Consider the following 12020-nt stretch of genomic DNA (forward strand, 5'->3'; position numbering starts at 1 on the left):
TAATGGCTGAATCAGTTCCCTACGTGTAAAATGAGAATTACAGAAGTGAGGTTTAAAAATTCTTTTCTGGGTCATACCTGAAGAATATATATAACAAACATATTTTTTTTCAACATGGTAATCTTCAAACTAGTCTCAAATTAAAGATCAATCCATCCAATTCTCTTCCTTTAAACATTCCATTTGTGTGAATATGTCAGAAACAAATTACAGGTTCAAACAAGGTGTTATGGTTCAAAACCATTTTCATTGTTACATAAAACACACACAGTGCAGCAGTATGTCAAACACGATTAAAAATTCAGCCACTCATGCATAATTTTGCTTGAAATGGGACCAAAATCTGTGTGCTCAGAGACTCTTCCTTTCCCATGTCTCAGAAGAACACACCACTGACAAATTTATGCAATGTTAACTTCGTTGAATCCTTCCGATTCACAAGATGTCTGCAAGCAGCACCTACAAGCTAATGTTCCATTACTCTACATATCTACATATATGATCTGGTGATATGCGATTTCTTTGGCTGAAGGAAACATTCCTGCATTGCAAGGGGTTGGACTAAATGACCCTTGTGGTCCCTTCTATGATTCTGTGTCTGTGGTTCTATCTCTGCAGACAACAGCAATAGAAGCAACTGGGAATGCTTTTCTACACAAATGCCTACAATAATGGAATCGTTACACAACATTTCACAAGCCTGTACGCTGATCTCAACGTGCTTCAAAATTGGGTGGGCGACATATGGTAGCAAGTCACTTTCATGCACCATGAACTCCAGAGAAAGCTAGCTTTGCATATATGTGACATGACCTCATGGTGGCTGAAAAATGCTTGAAGATGTAATGGTGATAAGTAACCATAACTACATAAGGAAATAAAGTAAAAAAGAAAAAGAAAAAAGCAGTTCATCTTCCCATGGTATATCAAAACATATTAGAGGCCAATTCAGTCCTTTTCCCCTTCCCTCAACATCTGATGTTACCAATCACTAAGCAGAATTTTCCCGCGGTTTTCTGTTACTGGGAGGTATGGAATCAATAGGGGGCGTGTGTGGACAGAAATGGATGCAAGCAACATGGTTATCAATTGGATTGTCCCCTCAAACAAATCTGTCTCCTATTGTGCCATGTGCACAAATAGTGAATAAGTGCCTTGAGGCTTGCAGAAAGCTTGCGGAGTTATCATAGCAGAAAACCCTATGCAGATATCCAATATTTAAAGAGTGCTGGGTGCATCATGAATAAGCTGATCGGCTATACTGTTAAGACAGCCATGCCAATAACACTCAATAAACACGATCTGCAAGTGAGCTGTGGCCCTCTAGTTGAAGGTACATTCTCAGTGTAGTTCTCAGTGTAAAGACAACTTCTCCTGTGCTTAAAGCTGTGAGCTTACATAATTAAATTAACAAAAGACACGCATAAGCAGAGGACTGAACGGATGTTGCTGTTGTGTTTTTTTTTAAGGTGGGATGACAGAAAATGGGAATTGAATGGCAGACAGCAGGGAGTAATGATAAATGAATAAGAACCAAGACAAAGCTATGTGGACATCGTGACTGATAGTATAACAGATTGCAATGGACTATGGAGTATTGGGATCCCTGTTGTGACCTGTATCTCTGACCTAAAAAGAGGAGAGTTGCTTTCTGAGAGAGGATGGGAAAGGACTACTATCTGGGAGCAGGTCTGTGATGGCTCGCGTCAAACAGAGTATCTGTGGTCTCGACTATTTGTGGTTCAATAATGTGAAAGATGCCCATCCTCTTCCCAGGGACTGAATATATTTTAGATCTGCTTGCTAATGCCTATTGGTTCTCTACCTTGGATCTGGCAAGCAGCTACTGACAAGAGGAGGTATCTCCTGAAGACCAACCCACAACAGTAATGATCTGGGACACTTCAAAAGTTGATAGAAGTGGTGCTGGCAGATCTATAGGGTCCCCTCTTGCCTGGTGGACTTGATGATATGATTGTAAATGGAAGGTGATTTGAAGAACAACTGCAGAAAAGGAAGGCTGTACTAGAGAGGCAAACCAGCAAAATGCAATTTGTGCTATGGCCAGGTAAAGCACCTAAACCATACAGGATACTGTATGTATCCTGACAAAGTATGATCCATTCAACACAGCACTCAAGGGCTGGGGTCTGGAAGTTTGCTAGTTTAGATTGTGTAAAAACGTGAGCAGTAACTGGAAAAAAATTGTGGCAGCCACAGGAAGGAAGGAACTAGGGATTTTTAGTGGTTGGGTGGCAATGACTACATAGTTCTTTGCCCTTAGTCTAAGAAGCAGAAGCAGAAATATTCAAGTTAAGCATATATAGCATACTCACTTAGCCTGCATAATTTATGCAGGCCTCGGAATACAGCTTATTTTAACACAGTATTCAAACATTTCTTGGTTGTTGTTTTAAACCACAGAGAATGCACGTCTCTGTCTTACATCAAGCCATGTAAGTATACACTGAGGGCCCCTAAAATAAGGGAAAAACAACTTTCCTTTCTTCTTCTGAATTAAATTTTAATTACATTTATAAAAATCACATAGCAAAAAAACAAAAACAAAAACCCAAAGAAATTCCTCCAAATACAGAACCTTATAGGTAGTATTTGCTTCAAGTTCTGTTCAGATGTTTCTTTAAACTGCTCTGAACTGGAAAGCCAGCGATCAAGATACCCAATTTTGTTTGTCTTCAGCTAGAAAGTTAATGGTGGAAGCGTGCTATTCCAGCAATGTGAAAAATCATACTTTTCATAACTGTGCACAGTACATTTGCAGATGCCTGCTATGCTTTGCCTTGCCTACATACATATGAGATAAAAACATACCAGATTGCAAGAAAAATATTCCTCAGTTTTTGTGTTCATTTCTCTGCCACTGACAGAAGGCTAGAGTTTTGTGCTGGTGTTAAACACTAGCTAACGTCATCCATACAGCTGTTGAAAAACATCCCATCAACCCCCACTATTAAGTTCCATGTTTTGAACATCTCTAATCTTTATGCTCCAAATGCATGCATTCTTGTTACTTAGCTTTTTTTTTTTTTTTGCAGAGATTATGACACAGTGCAGATAAAAACACTGGTACATGCCCCTATACTCCCACAGCCAGCAATAAAAGTCAAAAAGCAAAAGAAAACGTGGTAATCAGTCTAATAATGTTTTTAGATAATTAAACTGGGCTTGTTCTTAGGCTATTTGTAATATCCCAAAGATGCCTCTTTAATTGACTTCCAAATGACTGTGCAAAGGAAATTAATATTTTTATAATCTGCAGTCCACATATGCACAGTTAAACATGCTACACTTCACATAACTTATCTTTAAAATGTCTATCATTCTGAACCCAGTGTTTTCTGTTTTTAAAAGAATTAATATTCCTTGGCAGGTCTGACATACTATCAAGCTTTTCAACAGGGAGAAGTACTTACGTTCTTCTCTGGTTCTTCTTTCACTTCACTTAATTTTCCACAGGTAGCTTCTTCTTTTATTTTTTTACCTAAAAAAGTGGAAAGGAACATTTTTTTTTAGTGCACTGTTATAAGCACTTCTTTCTTTTTTCCAGCCCTTGCCAATTCATTTTTCAGAACAGAAAACATTTTTCACATTAAAGATCCCAATGAATAACTATTTGTCAGGGTTAGAAGCTGTTTCAGACTCCAACAGTTCTGGTAAAAAGATCTTATGAGCAAGGCCTTGAACCACTCTGCCACTCAGGTCAGCTGCATTGCATGGACCAGCAGTATTCTGACTCATTTCTTTGTTACTTGACATTTTCTTTCTCAGCTTGCCCAGTTAAGAACTCAAACCTAAACGAAGCACTTCCTTTTGGAGAAAGGTTAAATAATTGTCAAAATTTAAATCACATTTAAATCAAATGACCTTTCGCACAGATTTAAAGTAAAGGTAAAGGGACCCCTGACCGTTAAGTTCAGTCGCGGACGACCCTGGGGTTGCGGCGCTCATCTCGCTTTACTGGCCAAGGGAGCCGACGTTTGTCCTCAGACAATTTTTCCGGGTCACGTGGCCAGAATGACTAAGTCGCTTCTGGCGAACCAGAGCAGAGCACAGAAACGCAGTTTACCTTCCTGCTTGAGTGGTACCTATTTATCTACTTGCACTTTGATGCGCTTTCGAATTGCTAGGTTGGCAGGAGCAGGGACCGAGCAACAGGAGCTCACCCAGTCACGGGGATTCGAACTGCCGACCTTCTGATCGGCAAGCCCTAGGCTCAGTGGTTTAGATCACAGCACCACCCGTGTCCCTTTGCACAGATTTAGGTGTCTCAAATCAATCTGGAGAATACATTTCAATATCCAAAGAAGTCAGACTTGGAAATGACCTACTAAAATGAAGGCCAAGCCCAGGTATTATGCTAAGGTAATCTTCCATTAATTTCAGTGGGCCTCCTCCTATCTGTGGTCTGTGTGTTTCCTAGTTTTAAACCCCTACTACAAGATCCTTTTTAAATATGAGTCACAAGAGTTTTTTCAGTGTTTTATACCACGCAACCAGGAAGGTATTGGATGCTCATTTGTTTTTGTTTTTTTGTTTTGTTCTGTTTTGCTGCCAGCTAATGAAGTGCTTGCACAGGAAACATTCACAGCAGGGCTTGTACAGAATTCCCTTTTGGCATTCCAAGTGTAGCAAGAATCTTGGGGCACAGAACAACTCAATGCAAGCTGGAAGGTTACCTTAGCATAAAACCTGGGCTTCCCTCAAGTGTGCTAACCTAACTCTGACATATGCATCTCCAAGACAGTTTATCACTCTCCTGTCATATTCTTTACACTACAGATTCCTTGAGGGCAAAGAATTAAGAGCACAGATGGCACAGCAATCACGACTATTTAAATACCTAAGCAGTCCAGAAATTCTCAGGACTTGGGTAACTGGAAGGCTTACTTTCGAGTAATGACTTGGACCTCCTTCTTCTTCTCCCTTTGTAGAACTACTGCTGCTCCACACAACAATGCCAGCAGCATTTTATTCTGGCACTGAGAAAATCAAGTAGCATATGGATTCTCCAAAAGGCATTTCCACAGGACTAGCCTGTATTATTTGATTTCCAAACTTAACTCCCCCCACCCAAAAGAGGTTATTTGAAAAAACAAAAATCAAACAAAGTGGCATAGAGGTATCAAGTAATATTTTCTAGAGCACAAGGGTGTTTGGGAAGGATCAAATATCTAGAACCTTTTGAAGAGGAGTCAACTTGCTGCAGAGTCAATTCATACTTTCAAGCAACTGTTCTGCTTCGCTGCCTCTAGGTCAGCCTTTCTCAACCTTGAGTCCCCAGATGTTGTTGAACTACAACTCCCATCACCCCTAGCTAGCAAGGCCAGAGCTCAGGGATGATGGGAGCTGTAGTCCAACAACATCTGGGGACCCAAGGTTGAGAAATACTGCTCTAGATAGACCTATGTAAAACAGCAGCCATATGAGGATGTAACACATAGAAAGAATGGGTCTTTCAGCCATAGTAGAAAAAAAGGTCTATGTTCATTTACTGCTCAGGTGCATTTTGTGGTCATATACAGGTAGAAGGTAAATGAGTTTTATAACTTGCTCTTTTTTGCAACTTCTGCAGTGTCTCCTTTTTTAGTAAGATTTCTCTCCCGCCACCCATAAATTAAAGAAAGGAAACATAAAGCAGTAATGCTCCAATCATTAAAATGCACATCTTGGGTTGGGGTATTGTTTAGGGTGGGTTTTTTTTTTGGGGGGGGGGGAGGGTTGTTGCTGCTATGGATATTAATATTTTTGTATCTTTATTTTTAGATTTTCTGTTTTATGTGGAAATTGTTTGGTTGTATATATGTTGATGTATTTTATTTATTGCTCATGATTTTTGGTGTATTTGTAATGGTTACGAGCAATGTTTTAACTATGGAGAAGTGGCATGCAAGCAAAACGATGTATCTATGCATTTATACAGTGGTACCTCAGTGTTATGGTTCTGGGGATTGCTTGTGCATAAATTGCCTTCACTCCTGGTGGTCTGGCATGGCTGAACCCCTTTCTGACAGAGCAGCCTCTACTCCGTGGCTGCCTCAGTCGCTGGCAGAATCCGTCAGTGGGCGTTTCTTAAACCTTCTCCAACATAAGAACTCCTTTACTCCCAGTCTCCTCCCTCTCTCCCTACGTGACAACTTCCTTCGCAATGTGGGAGCTGGCAAGGGAGTACTGGTTCCTTCTCCGCTTGTCTCTGGCGCAGAGTCTTGGAGCCACCTCTCCGCTTCCTCTATCTCCTCCCCTTCTCCACTGGTGCTACGCTGATTTCCTTCCCCAGCTTGCGGGCTACCCCTCCTTCTGCTGGAGGCTTCTCTGCCATCATCCTGGAGCCTTCTCAGCTCCTCCTCCTCCTCCGATGGCAGTTCCCTGACACTCAGGTTACAGACACTTCAGGTTACAGACTCCGCTCATTCAGAAATAGTACCTCGGGTTAAGAACTTTGCTTCAGGATGAGAACAGAAATCGTGCTCCTGCGGCGTGACGGCAGCAGGAGGCCCCATTAGCTAAAGTGGTACCTCAGATTAAGAACAGTTTCAGGTTAAGAACGGACCTCCAGAATGAATTACGGTAAGTTCCTAACCCGAGGTACCATTGCATTTATGTAAAAGTCAAATGTGAAGAGAGACACGGGCATCTGTATTCCACACCCATTGGTGTTACCCTGTGTTAGTCACACTTGCAACAGATCCCTTAACGTCAGCGAACTTGTAGATTGATTTCAGTGGGCATACTCTGAAAATCACTAGTCTGTACATGCATCCAAAAACTGCCCTATAAAGAGTTAATTGACCCTCAATCACTCAGAGCAAAACTGAATAAACACAGTGGAGTGGAATCATAACAGTAACAGCAGCAGCAGCAGCAGCAATAATAATAATAATAATAATAATAATAATAATAATAATAATAATAATATGAATAGTATCTTTAATGATTCTCTGTTATTGGACAAAAGGTCTACGACCTAACACTGGGGAAATAAGAAAGACCTTATCAAAATACAGTGACCCTCTGCTGCTTATTAGAGGGGGTGGGGAGAAGGTGAGTGACAAAAACTTCGATAAGGCATAGCTAAGGGCCCTTTATCCTCTTATGACTACATACCTGCCTGCACAGCAATGATAGCCTAGAAAACATAGCATTCTATCAGAATAATTTCCAACCTACTGGGTAATTCTAAAGGGAAAAGCAAAACCCTTTATTGCTTTTTTTTTTTTTGTAATCTGTTGCTCCTGTGACTTCCAGTGAGGTTTACATTATTATTATTATAGTTCACAGCCTCAGATGACTACGTCCAGTCTGCTTTCAATTTGGGAAAAGTCATGTAAAGAACATGCTCTTAACTCCAGTTCGCTAGTTCGTTATTTATTTAAAAACTGTGAAGTGCCCAAAGAGAAACTAGTAGTGAATAAAATCAAATTGCAAGCTGTGAATATGAACACAAAAGAAAACTCAAGAGAATCATGCAATCTAAAGGTTTTCATTGCCAATTTGGTCATTTAAAAACAAACAAACAAAAACAAACAATATGGTATGCCTACGGTTGTTGACAAATCCTAAGGAAACAAGGTGTAAACACAGAGTTGATTGAGAAGCAGCCTAAGGTGGTTTCACAGTGTATATGGTGGAGCTTGCAAGAATATTCTTGCCTTCTTGTGAATAAACGAACTTCTACCCATAACGTACTCCACACAAGAGGTTTTGACATAAAGGCACTTGCAAACCTTCCAAGTGTCCCTATTTTCCAGGGACAGTCCCAGATTTACAGAAGTCGATCTGGTTTCTGATTTGATCCTGCAATCTCCCACTTTTCTTTAGGATGTCCCTATTTTCATCAGATAAATATTAGAGGGTATGGAGTTATATGATCCTCAAGCCAAGGAGATAAGTAACTATACAACCTGTAGAAGACATCTGAAGGCAGCCCTGTACAGGGAAGGTTTTCTTTTTAGTGTTTAATTATCTTTTTATATATGTTGGAAGATGCCCAGAGTGGCTGAGGCAACACAGTAAGATGGGTGGAGTATAAATAAAATAAAATACTAATAATACTAATGTTAGGTTTGCTTCATGTTGCGTTTTTTCAGGTTGTATCCCACTGCGACCCGGAAGTACCAGAAAGGGTTACTTCCGGGTTTTGCCGCTCACACATGAGCAGTAGTAGTGCTAAATTGCACTTGGTGCATGCACACAGGCACCAAATTGCGCCACGCACCTATGCAGATATGGCGTTTCAGGTTGCGTGCTTTTCACGTTGCGAACGGGCCTCTGGAACAGATCCCGTTCATAACCAGAGGTATCACTGTACTAATTCTTCTTCTTCTTCTTCTTCTTCTTCTTCTTCTTCTTCTTCTTCTTCTTCTTCTCATTGAATAGGACGTCCCTATTTTCATCAGAGAAATGTTGTAGGGTATGGGATTGGACTTGCATTTCGCAGGAGTATGTGCATGTGTTTTACATGACTCAATAAGCTTCTCATATAATTTTGCTTGACCCAGGAAAGACAACAGTACCTCTATGGCATCTTTCTCCAACTTTGGATCCCTGTATGTTACTGGACAAAAACTCCCACCTTCCATGACCAAATACTGTGCTAAGAATCCTGCATATAATATTGGCAGGAATACAAATGATTAACCTGAATCAAGAGGAAACCCAACATCCAGCTCTCCAGGCTTGGGGGGGGGGAGCAACTCTCTGTTGTTCTTTTGCCCCCTTGCCCCATCCCCTGCTGTAACTTTTTGCAGTCTTCAAAAATGAACAACAACAACAACAACAAAGAGATCAACAATACCAAGATGTACATGGAAAGCCACTGTTGCCAAACAACTTGGTGGAGGATCACAAGGAACTGTTTCTGCCTATTCATATCAAAATATGGGAAAGTTTATTTTAAGTGTTTACATCAACCGATACAAATACTTGGATATAGGCAGGAAATACATAGCAGAACTCAGCAGGAAGCATTCCCTCTCGGGTTTGTGTATGTGTTTGTTAGAGGGCTGTGTTCAGACTAAATCGCATCTTTCCTTTTCTTTTTTTTTACACCATATTTTCCAGTTGTTACTATATATCTAAAGTACAGCCATTAACTACTACCTCAGGGGCAGAACCGTATACTGAAATTGTGCTATCATCATTATTTTCGTATTATGGGTCGTGTGTCTGAGAGCTTTTCTCCCTCAAAAATACACCAGTATTTGCTCTATTACATTCATCTCCATCTCCCTGTAGGTGAAAGGGTTATCGCAAACTTGGTATTAGCTCAAAATCCCCAGCCCAGCCCAGCTCAGATAATCAATCTGCAGGAGCTGGGATTTGGGGAAAAAAGGATCCCATGCAAAACTGGAACCTTGCAGTTCCAGATATGCTCAGGCTCCAATGGAAGCTGAACAATAAGTGATTTCTAAAATACTTAGTATAGCTGGAAGATACTATTTTATGAAGCATTTTAAATGGCCTGTGTCAACCTCCCAAAGCATTTTTATCACAGAAGTGCACAGAGAGCCTTAGAAATGACATGTGACTATTTTTGTAATGTAATAATAAAAATAATAATACATTTTTTATTTGTATTCTGCCCTTCCTGGCCGAGCCCAAGTTCAGAGCGGCTAACACCATAAAAACAACACAATATGCATAAAAACAGACATCAGTTAATTAAAATACATCTTAAAATTAATTCAGGCAAGTTAGAATCTGGGCAGGTGGCAATGATCAGGTTGGAACTGAGAGTGGTTAATACTTGCCAGGACCAACTGTTTCCACTGATCATACAAGGACCTGTGAGTGGGTTGGGAGCCTCCTTTAGCCTTGTTTTAGAAAAGGAAAGTAAGTCAAACTGCATCCTGCCCAAAGCCCTGGAGGAACAGCTCCGTCTTGCAGGCCCTGCGGAAAGATGACAAATCCCACAGGGCCCTGGTCTCTTGTGGGAGAGCATTCCACCAGGTCGGGGCCACAGCCAAAAAGGCCCTGGCTCTAGTTGAGGCCTTTGTTCAAGCAATGTTGCATGAAACAATAACACTAACTCCTCTTGTCCAGTGCCACTTTTGATTTAGGGGTAGACACGGGTGGTGCTGTGGTCTAAACCACAGAGCCACAGTGGTTCAAATCCCCGCGATGGGGTGAGCTCCCATTGTTCGGTCCCAGATCCTGCCAACCTAGCAGTTCGAAAGCATGCCAAAAAGTGCAAGTAGATAAATAGGTACCACTCTGGTGGGAAGGTAAACAGTGTTTCCGTGCACTGCTCTGGTTCACCAGAAGTGGCTTAGTCATGCCGGCCACATGACCCAGAAGCTGTCTGCGGACAAATTTCGGCTACCTTGGCTTATAGAGCGAGATGAGCGCTGCAACCCCAGAGTCATTTGCGACTGGACCTAACAGTTAGGGGTACCTTTACCTTTACCTTACATTCATCTGACTGTAAGGCAACCTTCCTAATGTTTACCCAGGATGGGGATGGAATGGAGATATTAAAAAAGGGCTCCTGGACGGTTAAGTCCAGTCAAAGGTGACTCTGGAGTTGCAGCGCTCATCTTGCTTTCAGGCTGAGGGAGCTGGCGGTTGTCCAGACAGCTTTTCTGGGTCATGTGGCCAGCATGACTAAACCACTTCTGGCACAAGCGTGATGGAAACCAGAGTACAGGGAAACTCCGTTTACCTTCCCCACCACAGCGGTACCTATTTATCTACTTGCACTGGCATCATTTTGAACGGCTAGGTTGGCAGGAGCTGGGACACAGCAAAGGGAGCTCACTCCATCGTGGGGATGTGAACCGTCAACCTTCCGATTGTCAAGCCCAAGAAGCTCAGTGGTTTAGACCACAGTGCCACCCGCTCCTCCCAAAGGAGATGGTAGCCAGGTTTCTGCAACACACAATGAGTATTTTCTGAATGTTATGCAATAGTATTTTAACTGTTAGATGCAGATTTTGCTGTGTGATTTTATTGTACTGAACCTTTTGGAATTTTGTCTATACAGTGGTACCTCAGGTTACATACGCTTCAGGTTACATACGCTTCAGGTTACATCATCTGTTAACCCAGAAATAGTGCTTCAGGTTAAGAACATTGCTTCCAGTTGAGAACAGAAATCGTGCTCTGGCGGCGTGGCAGCAGCAGGAGGCCCCATTAGCTAAAGTGGTGCTTCAGGTTAAGAACAGTTTCAGGTTAAGTACGGACCTGAATTAAGTACGGGATGAATTAAGTACTTAACCCGAGGTACCACTGTATGCCAATAAAGGTTTGAGATTGATTGATTGATTGATTGATTGATTGATTTAGGGGTGGTTTCCATTGATTGATTTAGGGGTGGTTTCCATAGACAAACCACTACCACATGAGTTCTACATATGGCCAAGCACTTGGCTTTGTTCTAGAGAAGTGTTCTTGAACCTTAGGTCCCCAGATGGACTGCAACTCCCATCGCTCCAACCCAGCTGGCTGGGGATGATGAGAGTTCTAGTTCAATAACACACGGTTGAAGAACATTGCCCTAGCAGATGTGGGATTTTCCTATTTTTTTTTAACAGTAGCTTTTGTCTTTTGAAAACATTCTTGAGTGGCTTCCCACCTGGGATTAGAGGTGCTGTTGGATATGAACGAGGACCAGTTCTCACAACAGAGTTTCAAAACTAGCTGCAAAGCAACACCCATAAGCTAAAAAGGTGTTGAAAAATGTGAAAAATGTTATATAACTCCTTCTCCTTTTTCTTTTTCTTTTTCTTTTTTTAAAAAACCCTTTCAAAACAGAAAATTACACATCATAAAAAGGTCAGGTATTTAATATGCTGAGCACTGTGCTGGGCTCATAAGCTGTTCTAGAACTGCTTTTAGCAGGAAAGAAAAAATTAAAAACTAGATAATACTACCTAGATAATAAGCACTCGGTATTAAACCTACAGTCCACTGAGTAGAGAGCCTTCATAGGTGAACACAAGAAAGAGGAAGGTCAACATTTAGTTTTAAATTCTGGTTTCTTTTTCTTATACTGTACTGCTATT

At 41.3% G+C, this 12020-nt stretch overlaps 1 protein-coding gene across 4 annotated transcripts in view; it reads right to left on the reverse strand.

The window, feature by feature from the left end:
• The window catches only part of PLXNB2 (plexin B2), a 337649-nt gene that overhangs the window by 157176 nt on the left and 168453 nt on the right, over positions 1-12020 (reverse strand). For 3 of the 4 annotated variants that reach the window (XM_083399241.1, XM_083399242.1, XM_083399244.1), the window contains one exon: positions 3435-3502. The gene's annotated coding sequence lies outside the window, so the exon portion shown is untranslated. The remainder of the gene's footprint in view (positions 1-3434; positions 3503-12020) is intronic. The other variant, XM_083399243.1, reaches the window with a different exon arrangement.

This window comes from Podarcis tiliguerta, assembly GCF_965153285.1.
Source record: "Podarcis tiliguerta genome assembly, chromosome: 10".
In the NCBI taxonomy this organism is placed as follows: domain Eukaryota; kingdom Metazoa; phylum Chordata; class Lepidosauria; order Squamata; family Lacertidae; genus Podarcis; species Podarcis tiliguerta.